The 15,454-nt window shown below is 41.4% G+C and overlaps 1 protein-coding gene across 1 annotated transcript in view; it reads left to right on the top strand.

The window, feature by feature from the left end:
- The first annotated feature begins 3,137 nt into the window (after window positions 1-3,137).
- Window positions 3,138-15,454, top strand: part of dgkaa (diacylglycerol kinase, alpha a) — a 67,146-nt gene continuing 54,829 nt past the window's right edge. The window contains exon 1 of the mRNA XM_088330891.1: window positions 3,138-3,305. The gene's annotated coding sequence lies outside the window, so the exon portion shown is untranslated. The remainder of the gene's footprint in view (window positions 3,306-15,454) is intronic.

The following is a 15,454-nucleotide window of genomic DNA, read 5'->3' as shown; positions in this document are numbered from 1 at the left end:
GCGCTTCTCTGAGTGTTGTCTCGCGGGCCTGATCTGGCCCGCGGGCCGCCTGTATGACACCTGTGTTTTAGAGAATGATCATCAGACTGTTATTATTTTAAAAGATTCGGCTACTTTGTTGTTTTTTCCCACAAACACTGACAACTTAACATTTTCGGGTTGCGGTGGTGTCTAAATTATATCGGTCACTATTCTCTACGGGATGTCGAACTCAGTCGGGATCAGGGTTGGGTAGGGTTACTTTAACTTGATTACTTTCAATTACTTTTGGATTACTCCAATACCAAATATGCTAATAAAAGACAAAAGAAACTAAATATGGATAAAATTCTGACTCACAACACGTGGTAAGCTTTCTCTCCTGTCTTTGATCTCTTTGAGCTCCGGCAAAACTAAGATAAAATGCGACAGAAACAAAATGAAAATAAATCCAAACAGCTTGCCAACATCATTTTTGCCGTTCCATGTATTCCGTTACTCCCCAAGCCTGCACAAAATTTAGTCATTTTATGCAGAGGTTTTAATTCATGCGTTTATTACTCCTCGGTTTGATTACTGTAATGTATTGCTTTCTGGTCTCCCGAAGTCTAGCATCAAAAGTTTGCAGCTGGTTCAGAATGCGGCAGCTAGACTTTTGACTAAGACCAAAAAGTTTGAGCATATTACTCCTGTATTGGCCAACTTGCACTGGTTCCCAGTCCACTTAAGATGTGATTTTAAAGTTCTCTTGTTAACATACAAATGTTTGCATGGACTTGCACCCTCTTATCTCTCTGATTTGATTTGCCCCTATGTTCCTGCACGGAGTTTGCGCTCGGTAAATGCCGGTCTACCGGTGACTCCGGTGCTATGGAATTCCCTGCCTCCGGAGATAAGATCTGCAACCTCAATGGAAGTTTTTAAATCAAGGCTTAAGACTCGCTTCTATTCCGAAGCTTATGATTGATGCCCACCTCATATTCTGTATTGTCCTGTCTTTTTCCGACTGCCTGCCTGGTGGTGATATGAAGGAGATGGACGATTTGAGATGAGTCAGCAGACCAGCGTTTGACCTGAAGCATGTGAACGCCTGCATGGACCAGCTCATTATTGTTATTAAAACTCAAAATTTTTAGCTTTGTTTTTCCATGTTATGCTTTATTATTCATCCAACATCGGTAACTTAGCCCACATATTATAATCATAGATGACAAAGGATATTTTCTTAACAGAACGCATTTTTCAGACATGGCAACACTTCCTATTTAAGCGTTATACTACTGCTTCTTCAAATTTCAAAAAACAACAAAAAAATTCTTAACCTGGGACGAGTATTATAGTCTATGGCTGCCTTATTTTGAAGCAAGATTTTTGTTTTGGTCAAAGTTTTCCACCAGCAGTTTTAAACAAGCACATGATTTTTTTGAATATATATTCTGGAAACAGACACGGTTTCTCAAGGAAAAATAGGGTGTGCATTGTAATTAACCACTTTTCAATGTTGAATGGTCGGCGTGTATGCATTTATTCACAAACAATGGGGAGAAAAGATTTTCATTTTTGGGATTCCATGCGTCAACTGGTTTATTTGAACAGTTTTCAGTGGTGGTCTGTCAGGGCAGGCTGCTCTATGGGAAATTGAAGGTATTTCTCATACGTTTACTAAGAGTAAGAAAGCTGTACCTGACTTGTCATACAGGAATCCCTCGAAAAATCTCTTTCATCTCTCTATCTCTCTCTCCCCCTCTTTCTCTCTCACTCTCTCTCTCACTTTCTCTTACTCTCTTTCTCTCTCTGTTTCTCTTTCTGTCTCTCTCTTTCTGTCTCTCCCTTTCTTTGTTTCTCTTCCTCTCTCTGTTTCTCTCTGTCTCTCCCCCTCTTGGTTTTTCTCCCGCCCTCTCCATAAATCTCCCTCTCTCCCCCTCCCTCTGTTTCTCTCTCTCCCTCTCCCTCTCTTTCTCCCCCATATCTTTCTCTCACTATCTTTCTCTCTCTGTTTCTCTTTCTGTCTCTCTCTTTCTGTCTCTCTCTTTCTGACCCGCTCTCTCTCTGCCCCTCTCTCTGTTTCTCTCTTTCCCCCTCCCTCTGTTTCTCTCCTTTTCTTCCTTTCTTCGTTTCTCTTCCTCTCTCCCTCCTTTCTCTCTCTCTCTCCCTCTCTTTTCCTCTCTCTGTCTCTGTTCATCTCTCTCCCTCCCCCTCTCGGTTTCTCTCTGTCTCTCCCTCTATTGGTTTTTCTCCCGCCCTCACCCTAACCCCCCTCTCTCTCTCTCCCTCTCCCTCTCTTTCTCCCCCCATATCTTTCTCTTCCTCTCTCTCTTTTTCTTTCTGTGTTACTCTCTCCCTCTTTCTTTCTCTGTTTGTATCTTTCTCTCTCTCTGTCGCCCCTCTCTTTCTCCCTCTCCTCCTCCTCTCTCTTCCCCCCCACTCTCTCTCCCCCTCTATCTCACTCTGTTTCTCTCTCTCCCTCTTCCTCTCTTTCTCCCCCATATCTTTCTCTTCCTCTCTCTCCTTCTCTCTCTCTGTTTCTCTCCCTCACCCCCTCTCTCCCTCTCTCTGTGCCTCGTTCCCCCTCTCTTTCCCCTCCTCTTTTTTTTTCTCTGTTTCTCTCTCCCTCTTTCTTTCTCTCGCTCTGCCCCCCTCTCTCTCCCTCCCCCTTTGTTTCTCCCCCCACATCTTTATCTTCCTCTCTCCCTTTCTCTCTGTTTCTCTCCCTCAACCCCCCTCACCCTCTCTCTCTCTCCCTCTTTCTCTCTCGCTCTCCCTCTCTTTCCCCTCCTCTCTCTTTTTCTTTCTCTGTTTTTCTCTCCCTCTTTCTTTCTGTTTGTATCTTTCTCTCTCTCTGTCGCCCCCCTCTTTGTCCCTCTCCTCCTCTCTCTCCCTCACTCTCTCTCTCCCCCCTCTATCTCACTGTTTCTCTCTCTCCCTCTCCCTCTCTTTCTCCCCCCATATCTTTCTCTTCCTCTCTCTCTTACTCTCTCTGTTTCTCTCCCTCACCCCCTCTCTCCCTCTCCTTCTCTCTCTCCCTCGTTCTCCCTCTTTTTCCCCTCCTCTCCCTTTTTGTTTATCTGTTTCTCTCTCCCTCTTTCTTTCTCTGTTTGTATCTTTCTCTCTGTCTGACACCCCCCTCTCTCTCTCTCCCCCACTCTCTCACTCCCCCCTCTATCTCACTCTGTTTTACTCTCTCTCAGAGGCGGCGCCTACTGCTTACTGGCGCACAAGAGTCCCTCAATCCGGATCACCGGCTCCGGTTCTCCTCCTTCTTCGCCCAGAAAAGTCAGCGGTCACTTTTAGGGGGGCATTGTCGATCGACTCGGTGCATTTGACAGGTAACGAACTTGAGTTTCGGACAATCCGCGCCGTCCGGTTCGGTCCGTCCTCTCGATTCAAGTTGCTTTGGCGAGCGCGAGACTCGATTGCACTTGCAACACGCCAGTGGCGAACATTCTGCAGAAAAACCTTAATTTCTTGTCACCAATTGTTTTCTTTCGTCCTTATTATGTTTTGACGAAAGATTCACTTGGTAGTTTTTAGGAGTGCTCGCTCTTATTAAGTTACTTATGGACTATTTTAGCGTCATTCTTCTGCAGTTAAACGCTATCTCTAGAGTGGAGACTTCAGGGGTGTGTTATTTATAGGCTATGTACTAAAACAGATCAAATAGTAATTATTTTGCACGTTATAGTTTGTGGTCGGCAGTGTTCTTTTTGAAAAATGATTTTATTTTCGAGTTATGATCTATTTACTACTAATATTGTATCTTTAACGACATACAGTGGAACCTCGGTTCTCGACCATAATCCGTTCCAGAACCCTGTTCGAAAACCGATTTGTTCGATCACCAAACTCATTTTTCCCATTAAAAATAATGTTAATTGTTTTAATCCGTTCCAACACCCTGAATGTTTACCTTGAATGTTTAACGTAAACATAAAGCTAACCCAGGCTAATTGTACGTTCGCGTTATCGTAATCTTCCGTACGAAAGATTACGCTAACATGAACGTGTAAAAATAAAAAAATCGGGTCTTTTACAAGTCATATAGCACCCGGGTCTCCACAACAAGTTGTGAGCGGTTCATTGGAAAGGGGGCTCCATTCCAACACCCGCAATGTTGGGCTCCGTTCCAACACCCTGAATGTTTACCTGAATGTTCAACGTAAACATAATGCTAACCCAGGCTAATTGTACGTTCGCGTTATCGTAATCTTCCGTACGAAAGATTACGCTAACATGAACGTGTAAAAATAAAAAAAAGGATAAAGAAAATAATTATGAATAGGATTTCTTACCTTTTCGGTGGTCATCAGAAGGCGCAGGTGGACGGTGGGCTATTCCCTAGCAAGATCAGACACTCACACACCTCCTTCATATTTTGCTACTATTTCTTTCTTAAATGCAATAGTTGTACGCACTATTTTTCTTTTTTCACCGCGATAACAGTTGGTCACGAAAAGAGCGATCTACATCCGTACGCTGCTCAGCATCGCACCCTAGCGTACCCACTCACGCATTACCGGCGTTCGAACTACGATTTTTTGACCGAACAGCGAAGCAAGAATTTTTCGAAATTTTTGGTCGGACTCCGATTTGTTTGAACTGAGGCGTTCGAAAACCGAGGTTCCACTGTACGTGTATTTATTCACGTATGCATTGACGTGCAGTGAAGTTCGTGTCTGGTTTAGCAGCCAGATTTACAAATAAATAAACATATATCGTATTCATCATTTCATTGGGAGAGCAAGAAAGCAATATATAAACTGTAACATAGAAAAAAACGCTTTATTGCCTTACTGATGAAGTTTATGCGCCGCTCCTTTTGAATAAAAGCATCAATAGATAGCTAATCCTTCAGTAGGAGAAAAAGGCCAAGGAGAAAATATCTGCTGGACAGCTTGACTTGATTTTCACAAAAACTATCGTTTGGGGCTGAGGTGTGTGCTGAATTAGAGTCCCTGGTCTCATCATCGCCCTCTGTCGTGAGGCAAGAGAATTGTGTGCCTCAATTGCCTGACACAATTGCACCTAAACATTGACTGATTGAATTATGCTGATATTGAGTTTTTATCGTACCATGTCTGAGCTTGTCAAGAACCGGAACAGGATCAGGACCCAAATGCGCGATGTTTTTTACACAAGCCTTTTATTTTATGGGAAAAGGGGAGTCATGCACGTTAGGCAGCAGTCTGGCGTGAAATGATAGGAAGCCAGAGGCCGACGAGATCGATACCAATTGCCCGAGTAGATATCGAACAGATGGGGTCGATACCGGACAGGACGGGACAGACAGGATTGATAATGAAACAGGATATCGAAATAAAACAGGACAAACGTGACGGGAACGAAAATTGGAGAGAATAATAAACAGGACAAAAATAGACGGGAAGGAAACTGTAAACTGTTATTAAACAGGACAAAAATAAACTGGAACAATATCGGACAGGAAATACCAACAGGAAACAGAACCGAGTCAAAACTCACGTCTTGCGGGGCAGAGGTTCGTTGACCAACTGACAAAGGAAGAGAGAGCACACTCAGCTTAAATAGACGGAATGCCAAACTGTCAACGAGCTAGTGCCACACGGGGGGGGGGGGCAATTGGGCACTATGGCAACAGAGCTTTTACATTTAATGTGTATATTGGGTTACCTGTGGGTATTTGTTTTTTATCTTTATTTATTCTGAATATTCATAGATCTTTGCATTTTCTTTTAACTGTGAATGAATGATCGGATGCTCCAAACAAGGTTGTCCTTTGACAATGAGAACACATTTTCTGAACCTCAGCACATGACTTACTCATTGTATTAATAATGTTTCTAATACAATTTAAATATTTAGCTATTTTGAAAAAGAAAATCCCAAAACTGTGAAGTTAAATGAGAAAGAACTCTAACACTAAATACATTTAGCCATCTAATATTTTTTGTTTTTATGTTTCCATGATGACAGGTGAGGCACAGCTTTGCATGCCTCCCCTGACTGCACATCACTGTGCCAGTGACATTATGTTGTTAATATTTTTCTGTTGGGTAGCAGGAATCACAAACTAACCTCTGAATCTACGTTTATTCACATTTTACAATGGAGCGGCATTAGTTAGGTACATCATATGATTTAATTTGATAACATGATGGTGGTTTGATGTCAAGGTTTTCTGATGTAACATATGTCCCTAGGGTCAAATTAGGTTTGGAAACAGCCCAATTGAACTGTAACATTTGTTGAAACAAACGTCGCTATTAGGAAGCTTTTTGCTTGACCAAAAATCTTACTCTCCATTTTTTATTCTCCATCCTTTATTTTCTGTGACGCTTATCACTATTACGCTGTCATGATTGCCTATTGCCCTCACCTGGGCGCGCTCGTTTGGCGCCAGCTGCAGCTTGTTGCCTGATTGGCTCCCCTCCTATTTAAACTCAGTGCTGCCATTCACTCCTTGTCAGTCCATCAACGAACCTCTGCACTTGCAAGACGTGTATTTTGACTCTATCCAGTATCCTGCTTGTGTATCCAGTATCCGGTATGGATTCTGTCTGCCCCGTCCTGTCTGGTATCTTGCTCGTGTATCCAGTATCGGGTATCAATTTCGTCTGTCCCGCCCTGTCCGGTGTCTTGCTCTAGTATCGAGTATCCGGTATCGATCCCGTCTGTCCCGTCCTGTCCGGTATCTTGCTCTTGTATCCGGTATCAATCCCGTCTGTCCTGTCCTGTCCGGCATCCTGCTCCTGTATCCGGTATTGATCCCGTCTGTCCCATCCCCTCCGGTATCTTGCTCATTTAACAAGTATCCGGTATCGATCCCGTCTGTCCCGTCCTGTCCAGTATCTTGCTGTTGTATTCAGTATCCGGTATCGATCCTGTTTGTCCCGTCCCGTCCGGTATCTTGCTCCAGTATCCAGTATCCGGTATCAATTTCATCTGTCCCATCCTGTCCGGTGTCTTGCTCGTGTAACAAGTATCCGGTATCGATCCCGCCTGTCCCGTCCTGCCCAGTATCTTGCTGTTGTATCCAGTATCCGGTATCGATCCTGTCTGTCCCGTCCCGTCCGGTATCTTGCTCCAGTATCCAGTATCCGGTATCAATTTCATCTGTCCCATCCTGTCTGGTATCTTGCTTGTGTATCCAGTATCAGGTATCGATCCCGTCTGTTCCGTCCTGTCCAGTATCTGCTCGTGTATCCTGTATCTGGTATCGATCCTGTCTATCATGTCAGGTTTCGATCTCGTCTGCCTCTGGCTTCCTGTTTTCCCGCACCTGACTTTTCTGTCTCACTTCTTCCGCCCAGCGATCGCCGAATCACTGGCGTTTGTGTTCACTCGCATGACTGCCTCATTTCCGTAAAATAAAGCTTGTGTGAAAATGTTACCCGTCTGGGTCCACCGTCTGTTCGGGTTCTGACATATGTTTTAGCCATTCCCTGCTGTCTTTCGGCCAGAGGCCAAAAACAGATTGCACTGCTTGTCCTATGAAAGGCACATTTAGACAAGTAAAAAAAAACAAAATCATTTTACATTTATTTATTTGTGATGTGGGAAGTTGATGGAATACCCAAAAGAAAAGCCAGGCCGAACACACATAGCTCAAATCTGATGGGCTAACACACTACGTTGCTAACCTATTTTTTAATTGATTCATTGAAATCAACCAAATTGTTCTTTTTCCGACTAATCGCGAAAGTATTTTGTAAACAGCTAACGTGTCAATCTGCCAATTAGAAGACGTTTGGGTCCTAAATTGTCAACTCAGAATGCTCTTGCAAAGACATTTAAGGGGAAATTTTTACATCAAGCAGGAAGCTATTTATGTGTCATACATTTTGTTAAAAACAAGTGAGCACGCCCACGCTTATTTTGAATCGACAGAACATCGCAGAAGACAGACACAATTACAAATAGTTTGTGTACATCTTCATCACCATTACATCTTTTTATCCGTCAAAATAACTCATATTACACGATTTTGCAGGTCAAACGAAAGTTGCAAAAGTGAGTAAACCCCTTAGTCAAAATGTGCAAGTTGAGCATACATTTGCCGTCCCCAGTGTAATGTGACTCATTAATATCACAAGGTCTAAGCCGGTTAAAATCGGTAGCTAGTGCTTTAGATTTGGTGTTACAAAATCCGCTCACAAGAATGGAATTTTATCCAGAATAATCTCATTTGGTCTGATGAAAACAAGAATTGGTTCAGACAAGGCAAGTGAAACCAGCAAGGAGTGCAAAAGCAAGTTGCCAACAGAAGAGCATGGTGGTGGGTGTGTCTTGGATGCTCTAATGCTTGATGCAGGCATCAGAGAGCTGCACTTCATTGAGGGACCCATTAACGCCAGCTAGTGTGTGCTGTGTCATTCTGAAGCTGAGCATGCCACCTGCCTGCCTAAAATCAAGACCCTAACTCTGTTTCAACGTGATAGTCACTCATCTCATCTCATTATCTCATTAGTTGCACCGCTTATCCTCAGTAGGGTCGCGGGGGTGCTGGAGCCCATCACAGCAATCATCGGGCAGTGGGCAGGGGACACCCTGAACTGGTTGCCAGCCAATCGCAGGGCGCACAGGGACAGACAACTAACAGACATTAAAATATAATATAATCATCGAGGAGTTCCAGTGACAACCTTAGATTTTCCGGTAAACTGTATATGTCCTGAAAAAATTAAAGCAGTGTTGGAAGAAGTCCGTCAGTAGCTAAAACATATAAATGCTCTGGGCATTTTAATTTTACGAATACAGTGCCTTTTGTTGACAGTTTTAAAAGTTTCCTATTGGCTGGCAGAATTGTGAGGAATGTACTTAGTAATGTTGGATAAACTTTTACTGATCTTGTTAATCAACAGTCTTATGAAATGAACCAACCTAAATCCTTAAGATATAATGCAGATGTGCATTTTTGTGTTTCTTGCATTTATTAGCTAGCTGTCTGCCAATGTGTCTGTCTGTGTTGTCTTTCTGTCAAGTCAAGTCAAGTCATGTTTATTTGTGACGCCCTTAATCACAAAGAGTCTCAAAGGGCCGCAAAGACTATTGCAAACCACAGACTATTATGACACATCCCCTGATCTAAAACCTACATGATGGCAAAAAATACACAGATATTGTCAACATAAAATATAGGTTATTAATATGCTATAGAATAAAAGTGTGTTTTAAGCCTAGATTTTTAACAGTTCCACTGATTGAATCTCAGGGGGAAGCACTGGGGCCTGAATGGAGAACACTCTCCAACCTGCAGATCTCTTCTTGGCTCTTGGGATCACTAGTAGACCAGCATTTTCAGAACGAAGGCTCCGGACAGGAACATAGGGGGAAATGAAATCTGAAAGATATGAGGGAGCAAGTCCATGCATGATTTCGGTAGATACCAACAGAACCTTAAAATCACATCTTAAGCTAACAGGGAGCCAATACAGGTTAGCTAAAATCGGGGTCATGTGATCAAACTTTCTTGTCTTAGTTAAAAGCCTCGCTGCAGCATTTTGTATCAGCTGAAGGCTCTTGATTTTGGACTTCGGGAGACCGGAGAGTAGTGCATTACAGTAATCGAGACGGGAGGTAACAAACTGTCTGTTTTTCTTTCTGTCTGTCTATTAGGTCTTTCATCCATCCATCCATAGTTTTCTATTTGCTGTGGTGTACAACTTTAGAAAGATTTTTAATACAATATACTAATACTCACCTAATGTGTTTCGGAAAACTTCAGCCTGAAATCTGAAATCTCTATGTTTTCTTGTTAATCTGTTATTCCATGGGTATTTCTAAAAGAGCATACTTTGGGGTCCAAAATTTCGGCTCAATGTCATTAATATATCAAATAAATCAATTGTTTTGGAATCAGAAGCAAATATACCTTTTTGCTATTTTCAAAGTTACTATAAAAACGTTCGAAAAGGTTTTCAATAACTCAATATGATTTATTCTAAATGGGTTGCAGTTGACACAATTCATTTGCCCTTGCAGGCCACATAAATTCATGTAGTGAGCCTTGGCATTATACATCTTGATCTCGGGTCTCCGCTGTTTCCTGTTTCTCAACTCAAGCTAGCTTAGGTAGATTTGTCTGGCTTAAAAAAATAATTCTAAAACGTAAGCTTTAGGATTTTTTTCTTGATTACAAATGCAGGCCTGTTCCTGGGTAAAGAAAACTCAACCGCATTTGCGTAAGATAAATAATATTCAAATGGAGCATTAGCTGATGGTTTCACTAATAATCCTTCGTGCATTGATTAATCAGACTGTTAATGGCTTTTGTCACGTAAGCCTATTCATGAAAGTAATAGCCTGGAAAGGTCAAACTGAGTACTAACATACAAACGAACTTGCGATAAGCGGACGGAAGTATTAAGACAGTCAACAAATATTCATAATTTTAGTAGACTATTTTGTGCTTTTTTTTCTGGAGCAGGGTTGGGAAAACCTTTTGACACCTGGGCCGCATTGGGTTCTTAAATTTTGCTGAGGGAAAAAATAAAAAACTAAAGATCACTTGATTTGATTTTTAGTATCTGCTGACACAGTGTTCGAATCCTAAAACTATGTAATGATTACCTTCATGATCATTCTGTCACATTTCCAATCTTGTTTGGGTACAGTACTGTCCATTTTTCATTTTCATTCGTTTCCTCATTTTTAATGGCGGGCTAAATCTAAAAAGAGAAGCTTTGACGGTACTATCTGTTTCATGTGTGAAGCCTCACTGTAGTTCCTGTAAAACTGGGAACAGGTGATGTTCTTCTAACAACGTTCAATGTGGTTTGAGTGTGCCATCTTAGAGTGGGAATTGCAGCAAAAGGCCAATAAATATTATTAGCACTTTTTTAGCATATTCAACAATAATAACAATAATTATAAAAATAATACTACATTTTAATTCAAAGCACTTTTAGGACACCAAAATTCGCTGTGCACAGAATATCAAACAACCATAACACAAGCAACTTGCTAAATAAGAAATAAACACAAAGTGAAGTTAAAAAAGAGGGGGAAAATTATGAATTGACAAGTCTGAAGAGGTGGGTTTTGAGTCTGGATTTGAAGGTAGACAGGGTGGCAGGATACCGGACGTCAGGTGGTAATGAGTTTCAGAACTGGGTGGCAGAGCAGCTGAAAGCTCCGCTGGTTGATTAGGAGCTAGTAGAGTTGCTGAAGGACGGTATAACATGGCAAGAGGGGGTTTTCGTGACAATGCGGGCTGCTGAAGTTTATGGAGGGACTTTTGAGGTAGAATGTAGAGGAGGGAATTGCAGTCTCCAAGGCGTGAGGTAACAAGGCTATGGACGACGATGGCGGAAGTGTGGGAGGTGAAGAAAGGCGAAGACGGTTGATGGAGCGCAGGTGAAGGTAAGCTGACCGTGTGATGTTATTTATATAAGAGAGAACTGAACTGCATTGTGTCCCCCCCAAAAAAAACTCATGCCACAGGGGTTGAGGCGTGTACTGTCGAAGATGACACCCAGACTTTCGATATAAGGGGAGGGAAAAACTGAGTAATTGTCAATGGAAAGAGAGGAGCTGTCAATTTTAGAGAGGGTGGATTTGGTGCCAATGATAAGTAATTCAGTTTTATTACTTTCTATTTTTAAGAAGTCGACGGTGAACCGTGGTTTTGTTCAAGATAGGCAAGAGGTGAGGTAGGGTGGTGGGAGTGTGGAGTTGGGTTCGCAGGAAAGGGAGAGTTGGGTGTCACCCGCGAAGCAGTGGAAGGAAACGTTGAATTTACAGAGGATATAACCCAGGGGGAGATGGTAGGTTATAAAAAACTGGGCCCCAGGACAGAGCCCTGGAGCAAACCTGAGGTGACTGGAGAGGGGTCAGAGAATAAAGACTCGAGTTAAATGAATTGAGTGCGGCCTGTGAGGTACAAATGGAACCATTGGAGGGGGTGTGGGTTAAGCCAAGTGAAGGCAAAGGTTATTGAAGTTTGGGGTATGAACCAATTTTGTTCACAATTGGTGTGACAATAACAGTACTGGTGTAAAGTGAAAAATGAATAATGGCAGAAAGGAGGGGAAGCAGAGAAGACAGGTAGGAATTGACCAGGGATGAGGAACTAGGGTCTAGCAGACATGTGGAGGGCTTGGATAAAGAAATTAATTCGGATAATTAATTGGTACTGGGTAAATGAAAGGAGGAGAATATATTACTGCAGGGGCAGGGTGCAGGTGTCAAAATTGGAGAAGGTTTGGAACGAGGAGCTTGTGGATGAGGCTGATTTTGACATTAAAGAAACACATCAGGAGTAGAGTTGTGGGGGCTGGAGAATATTGTTTACTCAACAGAAAAGTGACTTGGTCTTGCTTTTTTAGGGGAGATGAGTCCAGATTAATATTGAGTGTTGTACAAGTTTTTGTTTATTGTGATTCCAGTTTTTTTGTAAAGGTGTTCCAGTTGGCATCCTTTGGTCTTCAGTGACTGGAGATCAGGGGTAAACCAGGGAGCAGATGTTGAAAAGAAGACAGACCGTGTTTTCTGTGTGGCAAGAGAGTTGAGTACATGGGTTAAACTGTTTTTGTAGAGTGCCGAGAGTTCGTCTGGATTGGTGGGAAAATCCGGGATTGTGATACTTTCAATTTTGAAAGTGTTAACGTTGTTGTCCTTAAGATTCCTGAATGAGATGAGCCTTGGGGAGGTAATAGCTTTTATTATTTGCGTTCGGCTGGCCGGATTCAAAAGCCGGGCAGTATGAGGCCTGCGGGCCGTAGTTTGCCAACGCCTCTTCTAGAGGAACATTCACCAACGCCCCTATTACTTTTTTTCCCAAGTGCAAGGTCCACTAAGACATGCTTGATGAGTTTGGTATGAAAAAGCAAGCTGCTGGAAAACTTGATGATCAATAATAGAAAACTCTGCAATCCAAATGGACTTGAGCACACACAAACAACTTTATCATGTCTATCATGTCTACAGCTACAGACACAAACAGGTTGCTTTCCACTGTTCACTTCCTGCAGATGGCACGTCTCGATACTCGAGTATTTAAGTTTAAGCGCCGAGCTCGGGTTTCGTTTCACTTCCTGCTGCAGATCGATCCGTGGGCGGGCGAAGCGAGACTCCCTGAAACGCGTGCGCTCCCACCATAAGAGCAAAGTGGCTGTTTTGACGAGTCTGAACAGGTTGTCTACACCCTCCACCCCCCCTTCATATTTTTAATGCAGTATGAAGCAGAAGGCTGCCCCCACAAGAATCTCTTACATAAGTCACACTGCAGTCGGAGTGATAGGCGGCCAATCCTCCCCTTCATTTTCCAAGAAATGTGTGATTCACGGCGCTGTGACTCTTTCTCTGCACTTGTGTTACTTAAACGGCGCTTTCTTTTTTCCTCTTGCTCGCATCTAACATGACCAGTTTTTTGGCAAACACGCATTTACACTTTCTACTTTCTAGGCATTGAAATGTCCACAATCATGAGCTGATACTGGACTTAAAGGGATAGTGTGCATTATCTAGCGCTTCCTCGTGGTACAAACACTATTTATTTAAAGTAAAACAAATGTATTTGATTCATAAGGAAAAATACATGATTTATCATGTAAATGTGATTTGTTTTTAAATAAATTTCATTGAATTGCAGTATTACAGCACAAAAGTTGAGCAACTTTTCCAGATTAAAACTAAACTGGTCAAGTCAAGTCATGTTTATTTGTTTAGCCTTTAATCACAAGGAGTCTCAAAGGGCTGCACAGACCACAGATGATCGCAAACCACAGACTGTTATTAAACCATCCCCTGATCTAAAACCTACATGAGGGCAAAGAAAAACTAGAAAGTATGAGGAAAATGAAGAAACCTTTAGAAGGGGCACATGAGGTAATCACCCTTCCAGGATGACCAGGCTGCAATGGATGTTGCATTAACAAACAATAAAAATAGACTATTAGATAATTAATGTATAAAATGAAAAATAAAATAAAAAGGATGTCCGAACATGCAACAGATGTAGCATTAACAAACAAAACACAGACATCGTCAACGTAAAGCATAGGTCATTCAAAAGCTATAGAATAGAAGTGTGTCTTAAGCCTAGATTTAAACAGTTTCACTGAGGTTGCACATCATATCTCAGAGGGCAATATCATAAATATGTGTCTAAATTGCAAGGCCCGGCGGATCAATCCAAGAAAAAAAGTTAATTAACTCTAACCATTAAAAAAATATCTGTTTGGTTTCACAATGGAAACATTTGCATTGAATTTTCACCTATATTCTTTGATTTTTTTTTTTAGAGAACCCTTAGTGGTGAAAAAAAAAATACACAGAAAAGATACAGTTTATAGTTTATAAAATACAGCATGTAATTAAATTTAAGTCAAGTTAAGTTAAGTTTGTTTGTATAGCCCTTAATCACAGGGAGTACCAAACAGCTGCACAGACTATTGCCAACTACACACTATTATTACACCATCCCCTGATCTAAAACCTACATGAGGGCTAGGAAAAACTCAAAAACCCCAGCATGAGTAAAATGAAGAAACCTTGAGAAGGGACCACTCATGAAAATTAAAATAACTATAAAATAACTGAAGTGTAATATAAAATCAAAAATAAAGAATAAAGTAAAAAGGATGACCAGGATGCAATGGATTAACAAACAATACACATATATTGTCAACATGAAATATAGGTCATTCATAAACTATAGAATATAAATAAGCCTTTTTTTTTAGATAAATTCAAAAAACATTTGTTCAAATAAAGGATTATGATCTATTTTCAAAGCCGGTTTAGGTGAACTTGAACTTGCAAATAAGATGCAAGTACGCTTTTCTAGGAAAATATCTTAGTTGAGGTGCAGTTGGTGTAGCGTTTTTGTCATTATAATTCAGCTCCAGAAATAGCGTTCTTGTTGTAGATGAATTTTAATGTAAACTGTTTGAATTGAGCCCTCAAACTCTTCGTTTGAAGAAGAGATACTCAGTTTCGAGAGCGTTCTCCATTCGGGCCCCGGTGCTGTGGAATGCTCTTCCCACTGAGATTCGATCTGCAACCTCAGTGGAATTGTTTCAATCTAGGCTTAAAACATACTTCTATTCTAGAGCATATAAGTAAACATATATTTTATGTTGACAATATCTGTGTCATTGCAACACCCGTGGCAGCCTGGTCATCCTGGAAGGGGGATTACCTCATGTGCAGTCCCTTCTCAAAGTTTCTTTATTTTCATGTTGTGGTTTTTGAATTTTTGCTTGCCCTCATGTAGGTTTTAGATCAGGAGATGGTGTAGTAATAGTCTGTAATAATAGCCTGTGGTTTGCAATAACCTGTGCAGCCCTTTGAGACTCTTTGTGATTAAGGGATATACAAATAAACATAACTTGACTTGACTTGACTTCATGGAAATCAATTTTTTGAATCCTAAAACTGTATTTATTACCTTCATGATCATTCTGTCACATCTCCAATCTTGTTAGGGTACAGTACTGTCCATTTTTCATTTTTATTCGTTTCCTCATTTTTAATGGAGGGCTAAAATGTCAACTTG

This window comes from Urocampus carinirostris, chromosome 3 (assembly GCF_059441175.1).
Source record: "Urocampus carinirostris isolate Australia breed hairy pipefish chromosome 3, RoL_Ucar_1.0, whole genome shotgun sequence".
In the NCBI taxonomy this organism is placed as follows: Eukaryota; Metazoa; Chordata; class Actinopteri; order Syngnathiformes; family Syngnathidae; genus Urocampus; species Urocampus carinirostris.
The sequence above is the reverse complement of the archived record's forward strand: the minus strand, read 5'-3'. Positions and strand labels throughout refer to the sequence as shown.